At 36.1% G+C, this 16,003-nt stretch overlaps 1 pseudogene across 1 annotated transcript; it reads left to right on the forward strand.

Moving 5' to 3' along the window:
* Positions 1–553: 553 nt before the first annotated feature.
* On the forward strand, positions 554–1,424 carry LOC128598685 (etoposide-induced protein 2.4 homolog; annotated as a pseudogene). The gene has a single exon (XR_008383683.1). The product of XR_008383683.1 is annotated as an etoposide-induced protein 2.4 homolog (transcript).
* Positions 1,425–16,003: the final 14,579 nt, after the last annotated feature.

Here is a 16,003-nt window from a genome sequence, read left to right on the forward strand (position 1 = left end):
TTGGCAGAAGTGTTGAAGCTTTCAGAAGTTACATTCTAAACTTTGGTAACATAGATATCCAAAAATAAAAAATATAATAACACTTAAAATATGAACAAAGAGATTTTTATGAGTTTTTTTAAAGTGTTGAAAGACCTGTCACGAGTCTCCCAAGGTTGTATTTATGATAAAGTTGTTGATGAGGATCATGAAACAAGACTTTTTGACCTTGAACACATCACAGATCCTCTCTTACAGTTTAAATACACCCTAGCTGAATGCGAGTGGACTTTTCCATTGCCCAGCTAATAGGCCCTGGAGCACCCTGAGCTGAGCTCACCACTGAAGAGCTAGACAGCTGCAATGCAAAATCCAAGATGCATCTGTGCTTGTTCTTATCACATTTTCTTCACTAAACAATCAAAAGATTCTACACCAAGTATAAAAGCACACAGGGGAGATGCCCAGTGAGGGCGCAGCGGCCCCGGCCCTGGAAGCGCCCGGGCGGAGCTGGCGGCCGGGCGGGCGCCGAGCTGCCGGTCCTACATGATGAGAGATTTTGGGGTGCTTCTCTCTCCTCTGTGTAGTCGATAGTTTGGGTAGTGAAGAGATGGCTGACAGTGTCAAAACATTTCTCCAGGACCTGGCCAGGGGAATCAAAGACTCCATATGGGGTATTTGCACCATCTCAAAGTTAGATGCTGGAATCCAGCAAAAGAGAGAGGAGCAGCGCCTAAGAAGGGCAAGCAGTGTCCTGGCACAGAGGAGAGCCCAGAGCACGGAGCGGAAGCGAGAGAGCGAGCCACGTATTGTTAGTAGAATTCTCCAGTGTTGTGCTTGGAATGGTGGAGTATTCTGATGTAGTCTCCTCTTATTTTATCGAATGTTTATTCCTGGGCTTCAGTATGTAACAGCCCTAATTATTGGTGATCCATCACTGCATGGAGTTTTTTGGTCCTGGCTGGAATTTTTCCTCACGTCAATTTTCAGCGCTCTCTGGGTGCTCCCCCTGTTTGTGCTGAGCAAAGTCGTAAATGCCATTTGGTTTCGGGAAATGCACCGTTGAAATGCACCAACGGTTGTCAAACATAGAAAGGAACTGGCCTTCCTACTTTGGCTTTGGTTTGCCCTTGGCTTTTCTCACTGCAATGCAGTCCTCATACATTATCAGTGGCTGCCTCTTCTCCATCCTCTTTCCTTTATTCATTATCAGCGTCAATGAGGCAAAGACCCCTGGAAAAGCATACCTCTTCCAGTTGCGACTCTTCTCCTTGGTGGTCTTCTTAAGCAACCGACTCTTCCTCAAGACAGTGTACCTGCAGTCTGCCCTGAGCAGCTCAACCTCTGCAGAGACGTTCCCTTGGCGACATCCATCTCCTGCCAAACCGAAAGCTGCTGCAGGCCACTGAGCTCCCTGCCACCCAAAGGGGGTGGGTGGGAGTGGAGGGAGGCTGCCAAGGGCCTTCTGCATATTCACTTCTCTCTGAGGAATTGGAAGGTTTGTCTCTGGTGCACATGAGGCAGAATCTTCCTGACACCAGTGTGTGGATTCTTAACACCACCTGAGTCTGAAAGGACCACAGGTTTTTCTGCAGCTATTTTCTAGCCTTTGCCATCCCCTGTGCTGTGCCTGGATTTTGTTTTGGCCCTGTGCTATTTACCCTCCTCCTTTCCTGCCTTCCACCACCCTTGGATGAATGGGTTTTGTAATTCTAGCTGTTGTATTTTGTGGATTTGTTATTTTTGTTGTTTTTCTGTGAAGCACATACATTGGATGTGGGAGGTAAAGGAGGGTCTCAGTTGCTCCTGGTCACTCCTGTTATAGCCATCACTGTCTTGTTTCTTGTAACTCAGGTTAGGATTTGGTCTCTCTTGCTCTACTGCAAAAAAAAAAAAAAAGAAAAAGAAAAAAAGAGCCTGAAGAGATGAAGAGATGAGACAGGAGGAAAGACCCCACAGCCCGACCCTCTAGGTTTTGGAGTGATTTTTTTTCTTCCCCATGAAGGGGAAAAAGCTTATTTCACTGGTACATTATAGCCCCTCAGTTTGGGGAGGTACTAATTTTGGCGAGTGCCACTGCAACACAATACTCGGAGACCTGAACTTTTAAACTCTGGGGGAACAGAAATTTATGGTTGGCCACTGCCGGGTCTGTCTGGTATTGCAGAGGAATATCGGGTGCTGCAAATAGGAACTGAAGGGGTAAACTTATTAAACCCATGGAATCCTGTGATTGGTTGGTATTCCTGTCATGAGAGACTAAATATGGGGCTAATGTCAAAATACTTGAACAATTTTAAAATTTCACAATTAAACGTGAGCTGGTTTCCCACAAAAAAAAAACCACAGGGGAGATAGCAAACACCAATATTTAATATTTCTAAATTTCTTCTAGTTTCTGTAAGTAAAGTCAGAGAAATTATTAATTAATTGGTTTTCATTTTGATTAACAGTACGAACCAGATTAAGTGTAGTTCTTCAAGGTTCTTAAAAAGGAGAAGCAATGAGTGCCTGGCTTCTCCATAGATACTAAATGCTTCTTAATTCTTTTTCATGTCTTTTTCTTCCATAAACTTCCACATTTCTGGAAATGGATGTGGCTCTTTTCCTTAATATGAGAACACATAGAGTGTAAATGGTAGAATTACTTAACCTCCAAGTTGGAAGTGACCTTTCCATTCATTTAAAAACCTGATTGATATTTCAGTTTTCACCATAACAATCCTTACCGGTAGTTGTTCAAGTCTATGCTTGAATGCCTTTACTGGAATAACTACTTCTGTCTTTTAAACTCTTCTCCTAAGATACATGGGATATAGGCCCAAAGCGGTGGCTCACACCTGTAATCCCAGCATTCTGGGAAACTGAGACAGGTAGATGGCTTGAGCACAGGAGTTCTAGACCAGCCAGAGCAAGAGCAAGATGCTTTCTCTCCTAAAAAAAATAAACAAAGAAAGAAAAAATAAAACTAGCCAGGCATTGACACATTGACTATAGGATACCTATAGTCCTAGCAATTGGTGAGGCTGAGGCAAGAGGATAATTTGAGCACAAGAGTTTGAGGTTGCTGTGAACTATGATGCCATGGCATTCTACTAAGGGTGACAAAGTGAGGCTCTGTCTCAAAAAAATAAATAAAATAAATATATATGTATGGAATATTTTTTCAAGTTGTATTCAAACTGTAACAGGACTTTTCCTGCCATACTAGTGTTACCATTCAACTCTACTAGTGCAGGCATCTGTACACCTAAGCATAAGCCTTCATGAAAGACTGTGATGTAAGGAAGGGGCTCACCCTCACAGTTATCTGCTTTTGTGTTTACTTTCAGTCATAGGAAAAGTATAGTAAACTGTAATTATGGTGACTTCATATCCCACTTTTCCCCAGACAGGAATAATTTATGCCTTTTTTCTTTCATAAGAATAGTTATTACCAGTATCCCTTCACTTTCAAAATAGCCTCATTTGGACATATATGAGAGTCTGTCTGCACCCATGAGGATTATCTATCCTCCTCCAGCACACTTCTGGGAGCTTCATCAAGCCATGCACCAAATTCACCCAAGTTTCTGTGTACTTAGAAGTTGTTGTTATTAAATACTGAGGATGGGGCTGCTGGATTATAAGGTAGATATCTAGATCTAGCCCTAGATACATACTTTTATTTATTTATTTATTTATTTATTTTTATTGTTGGGGATTCATTGAGGGTACAATAAGCCAGGTTACACTGATTGCAATTGTTAGGTAAAGTCCCTCTTGCAATCATGTCTTGCCCCCATAAGGTGTGACACACACCAAGGCCCCACCCCCCTCCCTCCGTCCCTCTTTCTGCTTCCCCCCCCATAATGTTAATTGTCATTAATTGTCCTCATATCAAAATTGAGTACATAGGATTCATAAAATCTATTAAAGTAGCCCTAGGCAACTAATATGCACATAAAGTCAGGCCTCCCAGAGTGCTAAGATTATAGGCGTGAGTCACTGCACCCAGCCAAGGAGTGAAGTACTTATAAACAAGACAGATATATAATTAGATTTTAGAATTTTTTGAAGGCTCAATTTGTAGTGGCTTGAAATTTGGACAGGTATTGAGCTAGAATGAGAAAGACCAAACAAGTGGTAAAAAAATAAGTGCTTGAAATAAAGAATGGGGAAGATGATATTTTTCATAGATATCCAGGAATAGAATGAACATAATGGAGCAACACACTAGATATTAGAAATAAAGAAATGTAAAAAGTTAAGAATAATAACATTAAATCAAATAATTATTAATTATCAAATAATTCATAGGTATATGTCATAATTAATCTTCCAAACTCTTTAAGGAAAATATGATTGTCATCTTGTTTTTATTTAAAATGGCATAATCAGTATTTTGTTGATTCTTCCAATTCATAAACATGGTATCTTCCTATATTTACTTCTTCTATTTTTTAATCAGAGTTTAATAACTTTCAGTGTATAGGGAGATCCTATAACTACAACTAAATCTTAACTCAGGTATTTAATTCTCTTTGGAGCAATATAATTTCATTTTCACATTTGTTGTGAGTATATTAAAAATTTGGGAGAGTGACTCATGCAACTTTGCTGAATTCATTTATTAGTTATTTTTTTATTTTTGTTGAATTCACTTATTAGTTTTTTTATTTTTTTAAAATTGATCATTGCCCAACTAAATTTTGACCAAAATGAAAAACCAATTGAATGGAGAAAGGACAGACTTTTCAAAAATTATGTTGGAGTAACTGAACATACATAAGCCAAAAAAGAAAAAAGAAAGAAAGAAGGAAAAGAAACCAAGAAAAACACATTGACCTAAACTTTATATATTATATAAAAATTATGAACTTTATGAAGTTCATTTAGGGGTAAATGTAAACATATAATCAAATGTGAAATACTCTAATACTGACATGGTGATTGATAATCACTTTCAACTTCAGTATAAAAGATAAATGATGAAAATATTAAAAATAGTTATAACTAAAATATGTTAAAAGATACGCAATGTGGATAAATATGACAGTGACAACAGTTACATAAAAGGGGATGTTTAAATTTAGAGTTTTTCTTTCTAACTGAACTAAAGTTATTATAATGTCAACCACATAACACTATGATTACCCATCCTGTTTCATAATATAGTTTATCTTCCAGTAAAGATTTTATATTGTTATTATTTTATTTTTTCTCCTCATTCATTTAAATACATTAGTATTTGCAACATTTTCTTTCCTGGAGTAATAATAGAACCACACTCCTTTAAATCATCACTGGATTTAAAAACTGAACTTAGACTAAAATTTGGGAGAGTGATTATAATATTACTGCTTATTTTTATCCAGGATATGAGTCAGTAATTAACATGCTAAACATGCTAAAAGGAAGAATAGCCTTAAGGAGGTGATTATGGCATTTCTGCCTTCACATAAAGACTCACAATATTTTCAGCCTTTGTTTTATATTTACTATAGCACAATACATTGGCATATTTATTCCTTTTCAAAATTTTCATTCAAGTTTACATCCAGTTGACCTCTGGTCCCTCAAGAACAATTTAGCTAATTCACTTTTGGATTTATTAAATTTATATTTATACTAACTTCCAATGCTTTTTTGCCAGGTATTTTGAAGAAGGTGGTAAAGTAACTATATACATTATCCTCCAAAGCAAAACATTTTTGAAAATGAAGAAATGTTATTAATAAACCTCAGCACCATAGGGAATAAATCTAGACTCTTCTAAGCAACTGTGATATCTGCTTACCATAAATATATATACAAAATATTAGGATAACACTTTCCTTTCTGATTCTTGGGCCCTAAGTGTTGTACACATATAACATTTCAAACTGTTCTGTAAGCTTCTCTACAAATTTTATTTTAAAATTTTATTAGAAAACCATTAGGATCAATGCCTTATTTTATATAGAGATTACTACTGGTTGCTATTATGTTTTGTTTATGATACAAAACAAGACACATATTAATAGTCAGGTTTATCAGAGTTTCTGAAAAGTATTTCCTAAGTTATACTTATTGACACATGGAAGTTAACCCAGGATTTCTTTACCAATCATTGATCATAAAACATCTTAGAATAAGTACAGGTGAAACTTACTAAATGCAGAATACAAATGTCTACATACAATAACTAAGAAAATGCCAGGAAGGCTACGTTGAACAGTTTGATGAGAATATTTCAGATTGTATATGAAACCAGCATATTGTATCCCTTGATTGCACTAATGTACACAGCTATGATTTAACAATTTAAAAAAAAAGTAGAATATTAGAATTACATAATTATTAAAAAAATATATTCAAAACTATCCAAACACAGCATCTTAATGGTGATGTCCAAAAACTAACATGTTTGGTTTCCTGAAGCAGCAAGCAACAAAAACATGTTTTTCAGAAAATAATATAGCATATGCCAAGATAGGATGGTAATTATCATCAGCTTTTATGCCTAATGGTGATAGGATGTTATTATAGCCATCATATCTACCAGTGTCTTATAATCAAGTTTAAACATAGTCTAGGAGTAGCAGAGCACAGCTCTGTGATTTAGTGACAGAGGAAAAAAATGTGTTTCAGGAAAGGTTCTAAACATACAAAAGGAGGAAAACAAAGTCACTTACACAGAAGTACAATTAACATTCAGTTTTCCTCCTTAGGTTTCTCTCCTTGAGCTTAATGACTAAAAAAAAACAGTTTCTTTCTAGTATTTACATGTATTGTCATTTCTATAACTATAACATCATTTTCTCCTCAAGTTTTCTTGTAGTTTCCTGTGCCCCAGAATAAAATAAATGCCCTAATAATGGCCAATAAAGTCCTGCACAATCCAGCCAATCCTCCCTGACTTCATCTGCATCTTCCACTCTTGTTTACTCTATTTTAGCATTTTTGGCTGCCTTGTAATTCCTTTGAAAGGTAAACATGGTCCTGCCTCAAGAACTTAAATTTACTATTTACCCTGCTCAAAATGGTCATCCTTTAGATTTTATGCATAATTTATCCTCCCAATGAATGACCTTGGCCATTTAAAAGCGTGACTTCTGAAGTGGAATAAGATAGTGGACCAGAAGTATAATTCAGGTGAGCTCTCCTAGTATAACTGGGGAAAAAGAGAGACCTCAGCCATACCTGCCATGGGGACCTTGCCTGGAGTAGTACCCAGGTGCCACAGTGAGAAGGTGGCAAGCTGGATGCAGCATGTGATCCACAGAGGTGGAAATATGACACATTAAGCAAGTTATTGTGACTGTCAAGATTGATTGGCACCACCATGGAGATCTGGAATGGGAAGAAGCCTTTCTGGATTTTCAGTTTGGGGAGGGGAATTGCTCATTGGGTGAAAACCTTAGAAGAGTGGGCAGATATGAACAGTATACAGCAATCAGATTGGAATGTGTATTGGAGAGGATTTTCCATAGGTTTGTTGGCTGGCAAGGCAGCCATACTGAGAAGGTCTTCACAGCCAGGGTGTCTTCACAGGAAGCTCATGAGGAGGTCTTAGCAGGGACCTAAAGCATGTTGTCTTAATTCCACCTGCCAGGATCAGAACTCCACTCTTGGGACAGGCTGAGAGACTCTCATACCCCACAGGAACTGTTGTCAGGGGACCCTGTGAGACCTTCCCCTGAAGGATTATTGTCAGCTTTAAGACCCAACCCGGCAGAATCTGAATACTAAGGAAACAATCAGGTGAACACTGAAGGCAACTAAGTTAGGAAAAAGGACCCTAGAGATTGTCTGCTGTGTTTTCCATTTCCTAAAAAAAACCACACCACCATCTGGTGTCCTGATGACATATTGTAATGTATACATTCCTATTAGTGTTGGTCCCTTCCACTATATATAAATTTTTTTCATATTTTTTTATTTTTATTATTTTACTTTCTTTATTATTTTTTCTCTTCTTTCCTATATTATTGAGGTTGCTACAGTTTTTGGCTATTTGAGCTTGTTTTGTTTGGTTGTGTTGTGTTTTTGCTAATTTGGTTGGTCAGTTCTGTTCTTAACTTCCATTTTTACTTACAGGAAGAGCAAGGACTCCTGTATTTTTGGTATGAGGAAGAGTTTGGCTATGCTCTGGCTGGTAAGGAGTTCCTGATTTCAAGAAACCAACCCAGCCCAGCCTCTCAAAATCCTTCAATTACAGGAGTGGCCTTAACACCATGCCAATCGATACCATTTCTTCTATCACTCTCATTCTGTCTTTCTGTCCTCATTTTCTCTTATTCTTCAATTCTATTTTTTTATGTCTCTTCCATTTTTTCTTTTTGTTTTCTTTTTATCTTTTCTTCTTTATTTCTTTTCCTCTTGCTTCTCCATGCTTGCACATTACCTTCCTCTTCCTTTTGACCAAAGCTCTGAGACAAGGTAATTTGAGGTAAAGGAGGAAACAAGACGTAAAATGGAGGACAAATGGTGAACAAGAGTAAGAACACATGAGGAGAAACCAACAGAAAAATTGGGGCAAGATGAAAAGCCAAAACAGAGCAACTTCCTCAAGGGACCATGAGGCAGCTACTACAGAAAACTCCACCTATAAAGAATTAATGGGTTTAACATAAAGGGAACTTAAAATATGAATAATAAAGACAATAAAAGGAGTAGATGAGAAAATGGAAAGACAGACAAAAAGTTGGATGAAAGATATGTAGAATATAGAAAAGAGATAACGGAGCTTAAGGAAATGAAGGAAGCAATGAAGGAATGTAAAGATGCGGTAGAAAGTATCAAAAATAGGTTAGACCACGGAGAAGAAAGAACCTCAGAGCTAGAGGATAAAATTTTTGAGTTAACCTGGGTAGTCAAAGAGGCAGAAGAGAGAAAAAGCAGAACAGTCACTTAGATAATTATGAGACTCCATGAAGCATTGAAACATACAAATAATAAGGTTCCTTAAAGGGAAAAAAGATTGTCCTAATGTGATGGAAGCCTTACTGGAGATTATCATAAATGAAAACTTCTTAAGTTTTACCAAAGATCCCAAAACACTCCTTTCAGATGGATATCAATCCCCAGGAAATCTCAACTCAGAGCTTCTCCAAGACATTGTAATGAACATATCCAAAGTGAAGATAAAAGAAAAAATTCTGTAAGCAGCCAGGAGTAAGCACCAACTGACCTACAGAGGCAGTGCCATCAAGGTAACAATAGACTTTTCAACTGAAACTTTCCAGGCCAAAAGAGCATGGTCATTCACTTTCCACATTCTTAAGCACAATAATTCTCAGCCCAGAATTCTCTATCCTGCTAAACTAAGCTTTGAAATTGAGGGAAAAATCAAATATTTTGCAGATATACAAACACTGAGGATATTTGCCACAACAAGACCAGCTCTACAGGAAACATTTAGACCTATTCTCAACACTGACCATCACAATGGACTGCCAACAAAGTAAACACCCAGAAGCTAAAGGTCAAAACATAGCTTCCACAATGGAACAAAGGATAAAAATACACAACAGACTTACACAAAATAAGATGAATAGAACTTCACCACACTTATCACTTCTCTGAATAAATGTCAATGGATTGAATGCACCACTGAAGAGGCAGAGGCTTGATGATTGGATAAAAAAGCACAAGCCATCCACATGCTGTCTACAGGAAACATACCTAGCATTGAAGGACAAATCAAGATTCAGGGTTAAGGGATTGAAAACAGTATTTCAAGCAACTGGAAATCAGAAGAAAGGAGAGATTGCAATCTTATTTTTAGATACAAGCCAATTTAAAGCAACTAAAGTTAAAAAAGACAAAGACAGACACTCTATACTGGTCAAAGGAACAATACAAGAAGAAGACATTTCAATTTTAAATATTTATGCACCAACTTAAATGCTATAGTTTTATGAAACAGACCTTGATGTGTCTGAGTGATATGATATCCCATAACACCATAATAAATGGGGACTTTAATACCCCTCTGACATAATTGGACAGATCCTCTAAACAGAAACTAAACAAAGATACAAGGGACATAAATGTTACCCTAGAATAAATAGGATTAAAAGACATATACAGAACACACCATCTCAAAACTAAAGAATAAATATTTTGTTTTGTTAATTCTGAATGATTCTTTTGTTTTCAATTTCATTAATCTCTGGTTAAATTTTGGTTATTTCTTTTCTTCTGCTAGGTTTGGGATTAGATTTTTCTTCTTTTATCAATTCCATAATTTGGTTCATGAGTTTATTGATGTGCTCTCTTTCTGTTTTTCAAATGTTGGAGTCTAATGTGATAAATTTTCATCTTAAGACTGCTTTTGCTGTATCCCACATGTTTTGGTAACTTGTGTCTTCATTGTTGTTATGTTTGAGGAATTTAACAATTTTCTCTTTTATCTCTTCCTGAACCCAACTATCATTCAGCATAAGGTTGTTTAATTTTCATGTCTATGTGTGTGGATGAACATTTTTATTAGAATTGAGACATCTTTACTGCTTTTTAGTCTGAGAATATACAAGGTAGAATTTCTATTTTTTAATTTTGTTGATGTTTTATATATATCCAAGTATATGGTCTATCCTAGTACCATGGGCTGACAAGAAAAATATATATTCTTTAGTTGGTTGTTTGAAAAAAAATAAATAAAATTGATAAACCTTTGGCCAAATTAACTAGAAATAGAAAAGTAGACTATCTAATAGCCTTAATCAGAAATGGTAAAGGGGAAATAACAACTGATGCCACAGTGATACAAGAGATCATCTCTGAGTACTACAAGAAACTCTATGCCCAGAAATTTGACAATGTGGAAGAGATGGATCAATACCTGGAAATGGACCTGGTCCCTAAACTCAGCCAAGAAGAAATAGATCTCCTGAACAGACTAATTTCAAGAAGTGAGATCAAAGAAAAAAATTAAAAAATCTCTCAACAAAAAAAAAAAATGCCCTGGTCCAGATGGCTTCACACTAGAATTTTATCAAACCTTCAAAGAAGAGCTTATACCCATGCTGCAGACATTATTCCAAAAAAATTGAGAAGGAAGGAATTTTCTCAACATTCTGATGTTTGTTATTTGAAGCAAACATCACTCTAATACCAAAACCAGGAAAGACTCAACTAAAAAGGAGAGATTTAGACCAGTTTCACTAATGAATATAGATGTAAAAATACTCTGTTAAATCCTAGACAATAAATTACAGTTAAACATTAAAAAAAAATTCATCTGGGTGGTGCCTATGGCTCAAAGGAGTAGGGCACTGGCCCCTTATGCTGGAGGTGGTCAGTTCAAACCCAGCCCAAGTCAAAAACTGACCCCCCACCAAAAAAAAAAATTATCATGATCAAATAGGTTTCATCTCAGAGATGTAAGGAAGGTTTAACATACACAAATACACAAATCCATAATTCACTGTGTCAACAGAAGCTAAAACAAAGACCATGTGGTCTTCTCAATGGATGCAGAAAAAACATTTGATAAAATTCAGCATATTTTTGTAATTAGAACACTTAAGAATATAGGCATAGGTGGCACATTTCTTAAACTGATTGAAACCACCTATGATAAACCCACAGCTAATATTATACTGAATGGAGTAAAACTGAAAGCTTTTCCATGTAGAACTTGAACCAGACAAGGTTCTCCTCTATCACCACTACTATTCGATGTTGTGCTCGAAGTTCTTGTGAATATATCAGACTCTTGTCCGGAGTCTTTCCTTTATTTATGAAGCAAATAAATAAATTTCTGAAGGAAATAAAGGGGATCCAAATGGGGGCAGAGGAGGTCAAACGCTTGCTCTTTTCCAATGATATGATCTTATACTCAGAGAACTCCAAAGATTCAACCACATAACACCTGGAAGTGATCAAGAAATATAGTAATGTCTCAGGATATAAAATCAGTGTCTGCAAATCAGTAGCCTTTGTATATGCCAATAACAGCCAAGATGAGATGCTAATCCAAGATAAAATTCCCTTCACACTAGCCTGAAAAAAAATAATATACCTAGGAATATACCTAACAAAAGAGGTAAGGGACCTCCACAAAGAAAATACAAAACTGTAAGAAAAGAAATAGCAGAAGGTATTACAAATGGAAGAACATACCATGCTATGGCTGGAGAGAATCAACATTGTGAAAATGTCTATACTTGCCAAAGCAATCTAAAGATTCAGTGCAATCCCCATTAAAATACCATGATCATACTTTCAAGATTTTGAAAAAAATAATTCTTTATTTTGTATGGAACTAGAAGAAACCCTGTAGAACCAGAAGAAAACCAGAATAAACTCCAAGGCAATTCTTAGTAATAAAAACAAAGCTGGGGTTATTTCTCTACCAAACTTTAGGCTATAATGCAAGACCATAGGGATCAAAACAGCATGGTATTGTCACAAAAATAGAGACATTGACATTTGGAACTGAATAGAAAACCATGAGATGAAACTAAAATCTTATAACCACCTGATCTTTAATAAACCAAACAAGAACATACACTAGGGAAAATAAATTCTATTCCATAAATGGTTCTGGGAGAACTAGATAACCACATGTAAAAGACTGAAACTGGGGCTCAGGGCCTGTAGCACAGTGGTTACAGCGTCAGCCACATACACCAAGGGTGGTGGGTTGGAACCTGGCCTGGGTCAGCTAATCAATTACAACAAAAAAATAGCCAGGCATTGTGGCAGGTGCCTGTAGACCCAGCATTTGGGAGGCTTAGGCAACAGAATAGCTTAAGTCCAAGAGTTTGAGGTTGCTGTGAGCTGTGACACCACAGCACTCTATGGAGGGTGACATAGTGAGATTCTGTCTCAAAAAAAAAAAAAAAGAATGAAACTGGACCTGCACCATTCACCACTTACAAAAATTGATTCAAAATTGACAAAATATTTTAATCTAAGGCATGAAATAATAAAATCCTAAAATAAACCGCGGAAAAAACACTAGAAAATATTGGTCTGGGGAAAGATTTTATGAAGAAGATTTTCTCAGCAATTGCAACAACATCAAAAATAAATAAATGGGACTTAATTAAACTAAAAAAATCTGTACAGCTAAGGAAACAACAACCAAAGCAAACAGACAACATTCAGAATGGGAAAAGATATTTGCATATTATGAATTGGACAATAGCTTGATAACTAGGATCTATAGAGTTCTCAAATTAATCAATAAAAATAAAGCCAAAAATCCCATGTATCACTGAGCATGAGACATGAATAGACCCTTCACTCGAGAAGAGAGATGAATGGCTAATAAGCATATGAAAAAATGCTCATCATCCCTAATCATCAAAGAAATGCAAATCAAAACTACTCTGAGATATCATATAACCACTATGAGAATGGCCCACATCACAAAATCTCAAAACTCTAGATGCTGGCATGGATGTGGAGAAAGGAACACTTTTACACTGCTAGTGGGACTGCAAACTAACACAACCTCTTTGGAAGAAAGTATGAAAAATCCTCAAAGAACTCAAATTAGACTTACCATTTGATCCCGCAATCCCATTACTAGGCATCTACTCAGAAGAAAAAAACTCATATTATCATAAGGACTTTTGGACTAGACTGTTTATCATAGCTCAATTTACAATCATGAAAATGTGGAAACAGCCTAAATGTCCACTAACCCAGGAATGGATTAACAAGCTGTGGCATATGTATACCAAGGAATACTAATTATCCATTAAAATTTTTAGAGATTTTTCATCTTTGTATTAACTGGGATCGAGGTGAAACACATTTTTCTTAGTAACACATTACAAGAATGAAGAAGCAAGAATCTAATGTACTCAATTCTATTATAAAGGCAATAGGTGAGCTAACACAGGGGATGGGATAGGGGATTGAGGGAGTGGGGAGAAGGAAGGAGGGAGGAGGATGGGGGTCATGGTTTATGGCACAACTCTTGGGGGTGGGACACAAGTATAGAAGGGACTTTATCTAACAAATGCAATAAGTGTAACATAATACTTTGTACCCTCAATAAATACCAAGCAATAAAAAAAAAAAAGTAAATAAGAGTGTGACTACCCCATTCCTAGCTTTATCAAATACTGGCCACCCCCTGTGCTCCTTCCCTGCCTCATTTTTCTCCAAAAGGGTGTGTTTCTTTTCTTGTTATGCTTTTTTCTATGTAGTCTGAATAAACTGAGCATTAATTTGAATCCTCTTTGTCTTGTTTATTTTCACACCCTTGCACATAATATACTTAAATACTCTGTTATCAACATCTGAATGATTTAATCTGAAATGAATCTAAAACCTTTATTTAATTACAAATCATTGGGTATTGTAAAAAATTTCTTTAGGCAGAATAAACAACTTTATTTGGTTGCCCTGGAATGCTGTTTTTTTCTTATTTTTTTTTAATAATAACTAAAATAAAAGATTTACAGCCATTCAATCAGTTGAAAAATTCATATGATAGAAAACATTAATAATTTCCTTGTTATTCCTATTTTGTTTCCTTCCCTTTGAATTGTTTTTTAATTAGTAAAGAAAGTATTTAAGATCATTTTATTGATATTTATAGCTCTAGGTCTTGTTCTATGCATGGCACATACTTTATAATCAATAAATGTTGAATACATTATGAATGATAATTTAATAATGAAATGACTGAGTAATTAGTATTTAGAATTAGTAATAAAGTAATTTATTTTATACTATTATATTATATTATTGTTCATTATTATTATATTACATTTTTGAAACCAGGCCCTCTGGTTTCTTTTGTATCTTTCCTAGTTTCAATACATAAATATTGAAACAAGCTATGAATGATTTTTCTCTTTTCAAAGGCATACTAATAAACTTTCTTACTTTCCAGTTTAATTATATCTTTATAGACCAGGTGTGGTGGCTCCTGCCTATAATTCTAGCACTCTGGAATGCCAAGACAAGTGGATTACCTGAGATCAGGAGTTCAAAACCAGACTGAGCAAAAGCAAGACACTGTCTCTACTAAAAATAGAGAGAGGGAAAAAAAACTATCCAGACATTGTGGCAGTTGCCTATAGTCCCAAGTTCTTGTGAGGCTAAGACAAGAGGATTACTTGAGCCCAAATGATCAAGGTGAACATCCCTATTCCTAGGTCTTGTTGATATCATGTACCCCTATATGATGTGAAGAGAAGGGTATTTGGCCTTTGTAGTATTCCCCCCAAAATCCATAGCCTAAGTCTAATCATGAGAAAACTCAAATTATAGAATATTCTACAAACACTTCACATGTACTCTTAAGGTCTTTCATGACTTATAAACTACCATATAACAGCCACTAAGGAGGCATGATGAAAAAACACAACCTGGTACCCCAGATTCAAACATGGAACAGAAAACGAATAATGAGAAAATAGGTGAAACCCCCCAAAAGTCTAAAAATAGTACAAATGTTAATTTCTAAATTTATGGTTATACAAAATGTTAATATTAGAAAAAGAAGAATGAGAAGTACAGAGCACTTATCTGTGCTACCTTTGTAAGTTTTCTATAAATCTAAAATTATTTCCAAATATAAGGTTCTTAAAAAATAAAAGCAAGAAACAAAATACATAATCCCATTAAAAAGTGGGAAAATAACATTAAGAGACATTTTTGAAAAAGAATATACAAAAGGTCAACAAGTGTGAAAAAATTCTTAACATCACTAATCAGGTAAATGCAAACTAAAGCACAAAGAGAGATGGGGGAGGAGACAAGATGGCTGACTGAAGCCAGCTTTCCACAGAGGCTCCCGTCCAGTAGGAGAGTTAAAGGACAAAAATTCAGCAAGTAACCTGGTGGATTTGAAGTGCACTAAGAGAGAAGGTTGAAGAATGCACATCAACCCCGCTGAGGTGAGCTGCGACCACAAGGATACAAACAAAAGGTACAAAATCCATCACCAAGTGGACAGGAGTCCCCTCCCCCATGAGAATGGCTCAGAGTGCCCCATAAACAATCGGGCAGAGTTCAAAGTTCCTCCCACTACACTCCATGGGAGAGACCCTCTAAAAACTGGACCTATCTCCCCTATAGGGTGCCA

Source organism: Nycticebus coucang, chromosome 11 (genome assembly GCF_027406575.1).
Source record: "Nycticebus coucang isolate mNycCou1 chromosome 11, mNycCou1.pri, whole genome shotgun sequence".
Lineage (NCBI taxonomy): Eukaryota > Metazoa > Chordata > Mammalia > Primates > Lorisidae > Nycticebus > Nycticebus coucang.